Genomic DNA, 14047 nt, shown 5'->3' on the forward strand with positions numbered 1-14047 from the left:
ATAGTATTTTACTTAAGGCTTTTTCCTTAGGTGTTAACTATAAAAAGTAGATAAATATTTCTGAACATTTACATGGTTTTGATGTGAAAATCTGTGCTACTACCGTTATATTTTGGTGTTGGATACTGAGGGTATTAAACAAGCTTTTCCATCAAGTTTGATCTTGCAAAGATAATGGCAGTAGCATTCTACAGTTAATATCCCATGAAACAGTTCACATTCTAAATACTCCAATTCAAACGTGCACTACAAATTTTATTTAATTGTCCACTGAGCTATGAAGAGTATGAAAGCAGGTTATTTGAAATGCAAGGTTTAAAAAATACTAGGCTTTTCATGAATATGTGTCTAAATGTATAACACATCCAGCTTCCATTGTGGAAATTGCCTCAGTGTGTGGAAAAGACAACAAGAAATTAACCTGCGAGGTGATCCTTGGATAGAGCAATGAAACCCCTAAAAGGCATGCACAGCTCACAAACGAAAGGAGGTATCACCCTCTCTACCACAAATCTCCAAAGACTCCCAGGCACACGTGACTTGCAGGAAATGCCGACTTGTTGTTAGGACGCGTCAGATAAATAAGCACGGCGAGATCGCAAGCTCTTCATCATTTGCTTCAGGCCCGCTCTATCCCTTCCATTTCTCTGAGCTGCACCGCCAGAACTGCACAACAGATGGGAGAAAAGATTTTTAGGGCTGCATGGTCTGTAACCTCAATGCTGGACGTCAGCGCTGGTGCCAGGGTTGAACATATTGAACATGTTAACTCAAAGAAACTCTGCGCATCTAACAATCGTGGCGATATCAACAGGAACAAATTAGCCAGGCTGGCACACTCTCACGCATAATACTGTTGTATTTATGGATTACTTTTATCTGTGAACATTCTATTTTTACATATATGTTTTCAAGATGAGATTATATACACACCAGGTGATCTGAATAGCAACGAAGGACAAGTTAAATTCAGGTACAGTTAAAATATTCCCTCCTAATTATTCCTTTGGTGTCATTATAGCCAATGTAAATGATGTTGTATGAACAAGCTACCGGAGAGCTTATAACCAGCTAAATGCGGGATTGGATGGCAGCTTAAACTCTGAGCTGTATTGCTTTGACAGGGCAATGGTGTGCTGCAGTCACCCACGCCGAGGGGCAAGCCCTGTGCTCTCATCCCATGTTCACTGCGAACAGTAAACCAACTGATCTGAACTATAGACCTGAGAAAGGCTGGCTGGGACGGGTTGCTAAGAGCTTTTAAATACCAGATGCTTTTTGTGGTTTCATATCAGTAAATTATGCTATTTTTTTTTTTTCCAGGGAAAGAAGGTTGCTCTCCATTTTATTTCTTTGAGAAATAAATCGTTGTTTTAGTTTGTCTTTACGGACTTCTACAGCATAGTGGCAATGAAGTTTGTTCCTTGTATCACTTTAGAAGTATGTATATGTGCTGCAGGAGAGGGGAAATGGGAAAAAGAAGAAATAGCTTACCATTTTTTATCATTATTTTCAAGTTTCTTTTCACTTCTTCAAATGTGCAAAGAAAATCTCTTGAAACTGTGAGACATACTTTTGCATATAAGCTCTCTGAAGATCCTTTTAGCAATATATGATCTCTTAAACCCATAAACTTTTTAGCAGGTTATCTGAATTACTTCTTCACTTCATGCAAATTGTGGATTAAATTAGAAATAGAAATGACCTTCAGAGACAGCATTGCAAATGATAGTAAGAACATTTGCAATATAGTCTCTGGGTTTATGTTTCCTAAGGATCTTGTAAAAATCTTTACTTCCTTGCATGTGTTGTTTCGGTGGCCTGCAGAGCAGAGGTCATTTTGTTTGTTTTACCCCTCTCATGACTTTGCTTTGCCAGACGTGTCTGTAAGACACATCACAGTTCTTTAAAAACAAATTGTGTCATATAGTAAAAAAAATACTTTAAAAGCATTGTGTCAAAGGCTATTTCTGTTCCCAGATATTAAAACTGTAGCACGACTTTGGTATTTTCTTTGCCTTTAGAAAGCTGCTGATCTTATATTAGCAAGTGAGCCTAACTTTACAATTGCATGAATACAAACTAATGAAATATAGTGAAATCAACAGCGATGATGTTAAAATAAATATTGTGCAGAAAAATAAATGTTACTATTTATGAAGCAAGAAAGGTCACAGGCTATAGAAAATAATGAATGCATTTATCTGAACCACTGTATCACAGTCAAACTGAAAGCCCTCTGATCAGTGAGTCATCCCTTTGCAAACGTTTCTCTCTTAGATCACTTATAATAGAAACTACTTGTGTAGCCTCTGCCTTTGTTGTCAGCGTATGAATCACTGAGGCATGGCTATAGGACCCCGTCATATAGCCCTTGCTCCCCTTTAATTCAAGTGGAGCCTTGTTTGATGATAAAACTATTGCAGCAGGGAACTATATTTAAAACTCAGTGACTCATTCATCGTATGGCTTTTTTTGGAGTCATTAGTGGGTCATATAACTATATATATTTCATTCAAGTTCCCATTATAGTTCCTGTCTGTAATTGTAGTTATTGTGCTCCAACTAATTCTCTTAATAGAACAGCAGTCTCTAATCCCCTGTAAGTAATTCCCCCCTTTATTTTGTGGTCTGTTCTTTGACATTTTTTTGACAGAGTCTAATCTGAAATTTCCAGGTAGTAGCATACTGGGTTACAGCAGTGTTTGGTGTTTGCTACTTGGAGCTAATGACTCATAAAGGAAGGTTTGGAGGACAAGCATCAGGAATTGTACAGTTCTGTTGTAGTGAAACAACTGAATTTTACTTGCATAAAGGCCAAATAGCCTACTCTTACCAGCTTTATTTGTTTCTTTCTGTACTTAAAATAGTCTTTCAGCAGTTAGAAGATTTCAAAAATCCTTTTGCTTTGCCATTTCCATCCAGGAAAGAAGTTACTATCTTTTTAAATCTTTTTTTCTTTTCCCTTTTGAATAGATGTGAAAATTTACAGTATGTTTCAATAACAAACACATCAGTTTATACAGAATCTTATCATGCCAAAACATCTTTATGCACAAGCATCAGCAATGAGATCAGCTCTGCTTTGAAAACAGTTTTTGTTAGCCATTGGGCTTTACAGAGATAGTAATGTTACCAGCTGAAGTGTTGGTGATTACATCATAGTTGTAATTCTAGAATTATAAAAGTCCCATACGGAGTGGAAGTCAGGAAAGGAGGAACATATGACAGCACTATATGCTTGTTTATTTACAGAAATGGTAGCTAACCAAAAGTACCCAAATTGTTCATATCCACAAGCTAGCCCCACACAGGATCCACATGCATCTGAACATCAAAAAATGCAGCCCCCAGTGGAACTGGATGCTCAGTGGCATCCAAAATCCTTCTGTTTCTACACTCCCTAACAAAAATGGCAAAACATCTATATGCGATCCTTCAAAAATCAGCATGCCCTCCCCCACCATCCTGAGGATTTCAGAGCCGTTAGATGCCACTCTTACCACATGTTTAATCTAGAAATGATGGCTTTGAATCTTTGCTAGGAAAGTAGGTAATAATGATTTTATTTCTTTCTCTAACAAAAGCAATTTGAAATGGTTGCTTAGCCACCTGGTCACTCTGGGGAATGTGTCTCGCTCTGCTTGGAATAATTAGGAATGAGAACATTTGACTGTAGTGCCAGGACCAGGATAATAAACCTTATTCCTCTTTACTCTGGAAAGGAACGAGTCAATCTAAGTATCTAAGGACCTAAGAATCCAAAATAGCAGTAAAGCGCTTACATCCTTTGGCCCACTCTGTACAGAAAAGTAATAGAAACATTCATAGCAGACTAAAGACAACCAAGACTCTATTATGCACTAACAAAAGAAATAGCCAGTGACAAATAACATTGAAAACATTCCCATGCTGAACTACTTAATACAAGAAATTTAAAAGTCTATTATCTCTTCCTCCTGTTTCCTCTCCTTGCCCTCCCACAGCCTTTCTTTTCCCAACAGACTTCTACCATCCACAAGCATTTACTCACCACAGATCCAGGGCACCCTAAGCCAATCTAAAGCCAGGCTGTGACAAAATCATCTTTTCCTTCTCTCTGGACATGTTTTCCTATTTTTGCTTTGCAAGGGCACCAGGGTCACTGCAAAACCCATCACAAGGTGATTCAGGGAAAGGAAAAATAATCACCGTTGTCTGGGTTGCTTTGTACTGTCCCAAATTGTAACTTTTGAGAAATCATGTTGAACTTGAGAAATGGTTTTGCAAAAAAGAGGAAAAAGTCAGGAGGTTGTGTTTCTTCTCAAAATTGACCAATATTTTAAAAGGGTTCAATAACCCCCCAAAAGATAGCTTTGTGACAAGGAATATGTAACGTTCCAATATTAAATGGAGCCCTGTATTTGAGAACTTTGCTACAAGGGCAGAATTATAAATCTGTGAATAACATCAATATTTCCTAATTTGGGGGCACCTGACTCTGAAGGCTTAATGCTCTCTTTTAATTCTCCTCTGTCTATGTGTGTAATCCACAGAATATGACAGCCCTTTCAAGAGCTTCAGACAATTTCTCACGAGGGTTGGGATAAGTATGAACAACATGAAAGGCCAAATACAACATGGGTATTTAGAAAGCCTAGAGTGGGACCTGGACGAAATTTAAAACTCCCACATTATAACTGTTAGTGTTTATAAGGCATCAAATCAGACACTTTAGTGGCACCTGATTTTGATAATGCACAGTCTGTGTTCCTTGAGTTGCACTCCTGCAGACACCCACATTTGCACCAACAGGGCTGTGAAACCACAGCTCGGGTAAAACCCGGCCCTGATTAGAATCCAGAAAAAAGGGACATAAATCCCACCTATGTTCCAGAGCACACTGCCAGGAAATAGATCCCAAGCGAACAGAGGTGCCTCTCTGGAGCCCCTGAGGCAGAGATGTGAGACTTAACAGGTACCTGTGGAGGGAGCACTTCCCACCACTGACACTGGCAACTCGCCGCTGAAGATGTTGACCAAGCATTCCCAATTCAGTGTGTTGGCAGTTCTCCAACACAACGTGAACTGGAAAACTTTTCCTACACACTCCATTGAAGCAGCCCAAGAGCTCCACGTAGGAGCCCAGATTTTACTCCAGAGCAGGGCATCTGTAAGTTCAAGTGCTAAAACACCCAGCTTTTCAGTCCTCTGACACATACTGCTTTTTGTGCATGTCACAACAAATAGAGCCAGACATACACAAGATATGTTTGGAGGGCTCATAGGAAGAAAACCTCTCCAGCTGCTTTACATCCTAACTACCTGGAGCACAAGACCTCGTAGTTACTGAAAGTTACTGAAAGTTTATAGTTAAATTTAGAACTACTTATCCTCCTCCCTCCAAAATAGGGCCTCATTAGTATTTTCACCGTATAGATTTTTTAAACATCAGTCTGGAAATCAATTAGTCTAGTCAAGCTGTTGCCTTCCCCAGACTCCAGACCTAATTCTTTATGTCTTCTCCCCTTAGGTACATTATAACCCTGTGTGCTACTGGACTGAATTGTGATGAATACGAAAATGCTGAGGCATTTGCACATTTCATTAACAACCTCTTAAAGGGAATATAGTTAAGGTTTTGTTTTTTATATTAATTGTGACCTTCAGAAAGAAGCTGCTTTATCACTAATCTCCTGAAACATATAGTTTCCTTGTCAGGCAGTGGCGAGTGGATGGGAAGAGGGACCTGATTTTTTTTTTTTTTCCATTTTTGAGAGCATTAATGAATACTGCTGTATGGTAACATGGGCAAAAGGGAAAGTATTTGTTCCATTCATGTAGGATGCCAAATAACACAGAAGCACTAATGTCATTAATAGGCCCATATACCATCTGTTGGAGGGTGGTTTTGGTTTTCACGATGGTCACGGCAATATTACCAGCAGTGGAGCAAGAACAGTTACCCAGTTAAACACTCTGGGCAGAAATGGTTCACAGAAAATTAATATGTGTGAGGTGTTTTGCTGCTTTTTTTTTTTTTTTTAAAGAAAGTCTGATTGCAATAGATATGGATGTAGCAACAAATTGGGAGACTGATTCATCCCTTCTTAAATAGAATGATCTGATAGGAAACAAGCAGCAGCAAGACACAGTGATCTGATGGCAGCCAGGTTAGGTTTGGCATACATTGCAAGGTAAATCAAAACAGTAAAATAAGCTTAGGTTTTTTGGTTTGGTTTGTTTTTTTCCTTTAGGGGACATATCAAGTCTCATCATTACGGCTTGTTGGTTGTCTTCTAAATTCAGAGTTGTATTTCTCAAGTAACCAGGAAAATAATGTGTTAAGTTTAAAGACTTTTCTTCCAACTTGTTCATATACATGTGAATCAGAAAACAAACAAACAAACAAAAAAAGACACTTATTCAATACAGGAGACTAATGATAATGTATTGCAGCATATATATTCTGAGTTGACTTAAATATCATGCTTTTCAAAAGAGTGTAAATGGTGCTATTTTACTTATTTTGGCCCGCAGCACAGTGTCTGTTCTAAAGCTTGTATGCTCGCCCCTTGCTTTAAAGCTGATCTTGTACTTTACTTTAAAGCTGACACAACTAGTACAAAATTAAAATGGACAGCCTGATCAACAACATTCCCCACCCACATCATGCAAATCCATCAACCAGAATGACAAGAAAAGTGCCCAACACTCCCTGAAGGCTCAATTCCATATCTTTCAAGCTTCAATTAAAGCAGCTTTCTTCTATGTTCCATCTCAAATTCAAATGACACAGAATTTAAAATGGGCTCCTGTTACACTTTAGGGAGTGGTAATTTTGAAAGAAACAAAATGTTTTACAGAAAATTAGCATAGTGCCACGTTGTTTCTCTTGTGTGGCTATATTAATATATATATGCTGGGTTCATTTAAATATGCTTTTCATGGTTAATTGCTAAATGTAAAACATTTGCAAATTTTAGACAATGCAAAAATTATTTGACACTTCTTTCCTATGAACTGTATTTTTTAGATTCAAAAAGATATATCCTGAAGTAGGGAAATACTGTTATAGGTGAATGCAAGAAAAATACGTGAGTTATAACAATATGCCTCCCTCTGTCATAATTTACAATAATTATATATAATAAGAGCAAATCATTGAGTGGCCATAAGGAGGAGTAAAGGAAGACCAATCCAAAAAGATAATTTGAGATGTATACTTGTCAGTGACAGAAAGGCAAATATTCATGTAAATACATACTCACCATACTACTGATCAGATAATCAAAGTAGAGATAAAAATTACTTAATTTTCTATATGTGTATGCACAGAGTAATTTCCCAGAAACATATTTTAATCTACAACATTCAGCCTAATTTTAAATGGTTGAGTTGATGGTACTTTCGATGTTTCCCTTAGGAAAACGTTTTTTACAGGCTGGTACATTTTCACTGCTTTGGACAAAGTGCAACACTGTTGGTACACCCCCAGTATCAATTTTTTCATGTATGCTTCTACTCTGTTTAAGCAATACTTCATGATGCATATTTCACGAATCAACACGTAACATGACTTGATTCATACGTGTCTGCAAGTAAATGTAGGCACTTTTGACAATCTCAGCCGAAGTGTGGGAGGAGGATAACATCCATGAAGACTGGTGAAGCACACAAACTAATTTGGCCAGACAAGTTACTAACAGCTGAGCAATGTTCACGGCCTGTGTGTATACTCCCAGTCCATATTCATGTAAACCAGCATTTTGTGATAGTGCAAATAAATCTTAAGCCACTTAGGGTTTTTTGGAAAGTTCACTGTTGGTTTATGGTTTTAGAAGACTGAGACTTCAAAAAATAGCTCGTGATTTTGAGATAAGAACAGGTGTCAGAATGTTAGTGTCTCTGGAAGTGCAGTGAAGGTTATTCTGTGCGTGCATATGCAGATCTATCTATAAGGCAGAGTGACCACAATGTCTACAGCTCAGATTGCCAAACATCTTCCTTATAAAGTTCCAGTTTCAGCTACAACTGTGCCAGACTTTAATTATTTGGGATTAAGTTTCCCACCATGAGCTTCTGCCTCAAGCTGAACTGAGTTTAAGCATAATTTAGCCTTTTCAAAAAGAAAAGTTAGGATAAAGAATTCCTAACTATAAACAAACACACAAACCCCCTCTTTGTAACTATCTATTGAGAAGCCTTAGAATGTCCATGATTCTGACAGCAAGAAGTCTTTTGCTGACCTGGAGGAAATCCTCTTAAATTTGTCTGGTTCACTTCTGAAAATCTGTGTGTGCCTAACACACACATATATATATATATTTACTTAGTAGAGGTTTGCTGGTCTTGACAACACAAGCCTGAAGCATTTTCCCTCCACAGGTCATACAGACTACAGACATGGAGAAAGGCCTCAGGAAGAATTTTTCTTTACTCTTTTCTGCTAAGGGAACAATTCCTGATACAGGATGTTTACTCAAGCTGCACTTAAAATATGCAGTAAAAGAGGTTATGTCATTTGCCGAGGTAACTTGGTTTATATCTAGAAAGGGTTGTTCTAACATTTAAGTGTAATCTTTGCTTCGAATGAAGCTGTTTGCACTTCCTCCCAGCCACAGGGGACATTGCACATGACTGAAGACAGTTGTCTTGTCTTGTGCACATCCTTAGCCTGCCCAAATTTTTAACTTTTCCCCACTAGACTTGTTTGCTGAATCTGTTATTCATACTTCTTTTCTCTAGGTTGTCCAAAACTGGATACTAAGTGTAATAGAATCATTTTATATCTCTCTTAAAACATGTGCTTTACTTCCAACTAAGTCACAGTCTAGCAGTGATCGGGACTTTTTTCTGCTAGTCTTTCCCTAGCTACTAACACTGAGAAAAGAAAGCCAGTGAAATCTAAGTTGTGAAATCAGAGTGGTTTCATGAGCTCGCTAAGGGGTAGCATAAGCCAGCTATGTTGCTCAGATAAGAAGCCTTCTCTTCTCCCTCAACTTTTTACAGTGCTACACTTCTCCTCATATCACTACAAGTTAACCTAAGTGGAGAACTTACCTACATTAAGAGTAACACTACCCACAAGTTTTTTTCTTACCTAGTTGTAAGCTGTACCTGATCCCTGGCTAGCTGGCTGCACAAACTGCTATCAGAGATGTTTGCTGCTGTGACAGCACTTCTGTGTGGTGCTGAAGAAGTCACTCCAGCAGGATGTCTTCTCTTTGAGCAGTAACTGAGCACTTTCCTTTGCTGAGTAAACTGAACAGAGGTTCGGGTTGTGATTTTTTTTTTAAACTAAAGTGCTCAGAGATGTGAATAAACACACACAGGAACCAAGAGTTGAAAAACTGTGTCCTAGATGTCTTCAGCTGGATGCTCAGCATGATGTGAGTAGCCATCCAGTTTGTCCAGGTGTTAACACGTGCAGTGAAGGCAGCTGTTGAGACATGCAGTGAATGGGAGACAATCCTGCAAAAAAAATAGTGTCTTCATATAATTACAGAAAACAATAATGTCTCTATCACAAAAGGTGAACTTAACAGAGACAACTTTTATCCTGGGTTGTTTGGTTGGGGTTTTTTTGTTTGGTGTTTTTTTGTTGTTTTTTTGGTTGGTTGGTTGGTTTGGGGTTTTTTGTTTGTTTGTTTTTTTGTTGTTTGTTTGTTTAAGGGAAGTGGTGTTTTTTCTTTTTGATTTCAGACAGGAATTAGTATTTTGTTCACACTTTTGATTGTGTCATAGGAAAATGAATTCATATTTGTCTAATCTAGCACATTTTTAACTAATAGATGATGTGTAGGAACATTCACATACAGAAGTGTTTTTGAAATCTAGCTATTTTGTTATTAGCTGATATCACATTTGGTGTGAGAGATCATCTGTTCACTAGTGCTTCTACGGTATCCCATGTGTGGCATTTGTAACTATTATATACTTTCTCTTCCCTGTTTTTAATCAGTATAGGATTCTTTGCCTTTCCATACTACCAAGGAATTTGGGAAAGTGCTAAGAACAGAATTTCGGAGCTCTAAGTAACTGTGTGTAATAGAAAGATGTTGTTTTTTTCCCTATTAAATCTGCAACTCCCAGTCAACAGAGTGGGGAATACTCTTCTTCGCTGGTATGACTGACTGTACTTGATACAACAGGTAACAGTTCTAACATATGGGAAGACTGGGATTATGTATTTCCTTCAAGGTCTAAGAGTATAATTTCTGATGTTGCAATGAAAGAGCTGTCTGCTGCACAGCTTTGGTCCTGCTGGAAACACGGGAATTGTACAATTAAATCAGATGCCTAATACACTCATACTTCAACTCTAAAAGTCATCAGGCCCTGACTATTAATTGGAATGTATTGGCTATCATGTCAGTAGATTAATGCTCCTATAGACTTAACATGGGATTACGTGGAGGGCAAGATGCAGTAACCTTTGACGTGGGGAGCAGCAGCTTGGCCCTTGGCCATGTGTTAACTTCATATATCAGTTATGTAGCGCATTCTACTGCATTCTCTCTAAAGGAGGAGGTGAGGACTATTGCTTACAAAGTAGGTTGGCTGTTTGGAAAACAGAAAGTATCCATTTAAAAGAAGTGTAATTTCCTTCAATGGCAGACAAAGTGCTAAAGGGGTCTAATCCTCACTCATTAGGTAAGAGAGGTTCTGGTGGAAACACGCTGACCTAATGGGATAGCAGTGGCAGTGCTTTTTTACAAAGTCTATCATTCTAGGGTTAAATACTCTCACACACTGGAGAAACGTTATAGAGGTTAACAAATGAATTTATTCCCAATTTGAGTCTCAGAAACAGTTAACTAGAAGGAAGCCTGTAGAGCTTGAATATTTCATTAGGATTTAAATGTGTGGAAGATTAATTCTATGAGCCTTTTATAAATGAAGAGGAATTAGATTATTAGATGGCTTCCTCAGTCAAGTCTTTTGGATTGATCGCTCTTTAAGGTAGGTATTAATGAACATGTTTATGACTGTAAGACAGAACTGTCCAGACGAACCTGAAGGAAATTTGAAAAACCCCATGAATCAGCCATGCTTAGCAGCAGTATGCATCGTTCCTGGTGAGAAAACACGTAATATAGCTATGCTGCTCCCAGTACTCAAATTTAGACAGGCAGTACTGTGTATCCATGCGCAAACTGGCTCCCATTCTCCTGCCTTCTCTGCATCTGGAGTTGATCAAGTTACTTCACCCAAACTAGCCAGAGAAGTGGCTTGCGGAGGAATGGCTGACTAGATGAGCAGTACAGATCAAGCAGACTGCAAGAGGCATGCTGCATTTTGGAAAGCCATGTCCACTGCAGGCATATTTATACCATGTAACACAGCACAAAGGCCCCTAAATAAAGTTTGGAAATAGTAATTTTGGAAGTTGAAACAATATAGCCATGTCTTTCTTTTTCTCTGGATCCATCTCTTGCTTCTGGCGAAGCAGTTCACTCTTTTCCTGCTTCCACCCCTGCATTTGTGTTAACAGAGATGTCTGAGAACAGGGGCCAAAAGCGATCAGGAAAATAACGTCCAAGTTTCACACATTTTTGGAGAGTTTTTGTGTAGGCTTTAACCTGGATTGTTTAATTGGTCTCATTTACAGTTGCATTAGCACAACTGTGCCACAAGGGCAGGAACAAGCATCTGGAAATTTCTTTAACCAACTTTGCCACTAGAGAAAACACACCACCGGATTGCCTGGCCGTTGAGGTATTCTGCTTCAGTTAATTAGCTCTGCTGAAGGGCTCAGTTAATTAGCATGGGTGTAGAGTTGCTCTGACACAGTTATACCGCCTGCAAGACCAGAGCTAATCCCTCTGCAAGAAGCTGGAAAGCGGGAGAACCGGCACACCTCCCCTCGCCTTCTGGGGACCTCAGCCCCCGGCCAGGCCTGCCCACCGCCCCTCAGGAGAAGCCATCGGCTGCGGCATGCTATAAACTAGAACTGTTTGGCGAAACACCGCCTGTCTCTGCCTTTGCCTCGTTACTAACCCGTGCGATAACGCAAGGGGACACCAGGTTGCTCGTTTCCTCGCCCGGGCTGCCAGCCGTCCCGGGCCTCAAGCGGCTGAGGCAGGCCGTACCACTCCGGCAATAACCGCTGACGCTGCGCGCTAAAACTCCTACGTGCCCCGCGGCCAAGAGGTGCAGCCCGCAAGCCGGGCAGCTCCGGGAGCGGGAGCGGGCCCTGCCCTCCCGCCGAGACAGGGGCCGGGCCGGGGCCGCCATTGCCGCCGCGCTGGGACAGGTGGCCGCGGGGCAGCCAGCGCGCATGCGCGCCCGCCGCGGGACAGTGAGGGAACCGCTCCGCCACCTCTCCTCCCCGGGGTGACTCCGCTCCTGTTTCCCCCCCTCGCCCCGCCTCTCCCCGTCCGGAAGCGGCGGAAAGTGCCGAAGGGATCCGAGTGGAGCCGAAGCGGGGAGTTAGGGGCGGAGGGGGGTGCTGCTGGGCCCGTCCGCTCGCTCCGCTAGGGGGCGGGCGGGCACCCCCCCCGCCCCGCCCACCCCGCCCAGCCCAGGCGCAGGAGCCGGCGGCGGCGGCGGCGGCGGGAGCGGGGTCGGTCCGTGGTCCCGCGCTCCGCACCTGCTCGCCTCGGTCCGCGCGCAGGCGGCGGGCGGCCGCAACGGCCGTTAACGGCCCTTCTGCGCCCCCTGGGGGAGCGGAGCAGGGCGGCGGCGCGGCGCGGCGCGGCAGGTACCGAGCGGAGCGGCGGGAGCGGCGCGGGGCGCGGAAGCCGGGCTGCGGGGTAAAGTTGGCGCCGGCCGGGCGCCTCCGGGAGGCGGGGGCGGCGGTGCTGCCGGGGCTGTCCCCGCGACTCCCTCCTCCTCCTCCTCCTCCTCCTCCTCCTCCTCCTCCTCCTTCTCCTCCGCGGCCGGGCGGCGGAGTGCCCGGGCGGGCGGCTGGCCCCGCGCCGGTGCCAGGCTGGCCGCTGGCCCCACGGGAGAGCGGGGGCGGGGGCCGGGGCTGCTCCCGGCGGCGAGCGGGGCTGCAGCGGGGGCGAGGCCGGGGAGCGAGGGGGAAGGTGAGCGGCGGTGCTGGGCTGGCTGTCAGCCTGGAGCGTGCCGTGCCGTGCCGTGCCGTGCCGTGCCGTGCCGTGCCGTGCCGGCGGGGAGTGGGCGGCTCGGGGCTCCCCGCGGAGTCCCTGTGTTTGCTGTTCTCCACTGCTCCTTGTGTTTTCAGCGGGGCGAGAGGGCCCGCCGGCCGGCCAGGTAGGCACCGTCGGGTCCCCGGGCCGGGGGGAACGGTCCCATCCCGCCGCCGCTGGCTCCATCTCTTGCCTTGGCTGACTGACTGTAGGGCTGCTTTCGCTCCTTCCCTCATCCCACCTTTTTCTTCTCCCCAAATCGTTGGCGCGGCACCTCGCCGAAGAGGTTTTTTGTTTGTTTGTTTGTTTGTTTTTTTTTTTTTTTTTCCGAGCCCGTCCGAGCACCGAGTGCCTTCGGCGGGTTTAGGAGAGGCGCGCCGCGGGCGCGGGGCGGCCCTGCCCGTGCCCCTGCCCGCACGGACGGACGGACGGACGGACGGACGGACCGGGTGCCTGGCACGGGTCTGCTAAGGGATCAAAACTCCAAGCCCGGAGATAACTAGTCTGGTGTGCTGTATCAGCAGCTACCTTGCCTCAAAAGGCTGCCGAGTCTCCACAGCGGTTACTTTCAGCGTTTTGAGTACGGACTTAGAGTGTGGAGCTAAAAAAATCTGCAGTACATAATATATCTAACGTATATATATAGAATATATATATATATGAAGTGTGAAAGCAAGTTTCCGTAGTGGTGTTGTGAAACAGATGCAGCGGCAGTAAAAGATGATACTTCTTTTAATATAAAATTCCCATTCATCTTACAGTATTTCTCGTTTCATCTCTTTACTGAGATGATCTGAACTAATTAGTCAGCCTCTCCTTCTGTTGCTCCTTGCTTTCCTCTCTTTTGAAAATACAGGTTTTTTTTTTTTGTTGTTTTCCCTGCTAGGGTGGTTGCTTCCCTCGTGGCTGTGCAGCTTGTCATACAAATTGTTACTGCTCTAATACTTTAATAGAAATCAGAACAAATTGGT

At 42.9% G+C, this 14047-nt stretch overlaps 1 protein-coding gene across 4 annotated transcripts in view; it reads left to right on the top strand.

The window, feature by feature from the left end:
- The window catches only part of PTPN3 (protein tyrosine phosphatase non-receptor type 3), a 174596-nt gene that overhangs the window by 28509 nt on the left and 132040 nt on the right, over positions 1 to 14047 (top strand). Inside the window, exon 1 of one of the 4 annotated variants that reach the window (XM_042798115.1) lies at positions 12722 to 12737. The exons of the other annotated variants lie outside the window; for them this stretch is intronic. The gene's annotated coding sequence lies outside the window, so the exon portion shown is untranslated. Of the gene's footprint in view, positions 1 to 12721; positions 12738 to 14047 lie in introns of those variants that run through there. 4 annotated transcript variants of the gene reach the window in all.

The sequence above is a fragment of the Tyto alba genome, unplaced genomic scaffold, assembly GCF_018691265.1.
Source record: "Tyto alba isolate M040663 unplaced genomic scaffold, T.alba_DEE_v4.0 Super-Scaffold_27, whole genome shotgun sequence".
Lineage (NCBI taxonomy): Eukaryota > Metazoa > Chordata > Aves > Strigiformes > Tytonidae > Tyto > Tyto alba.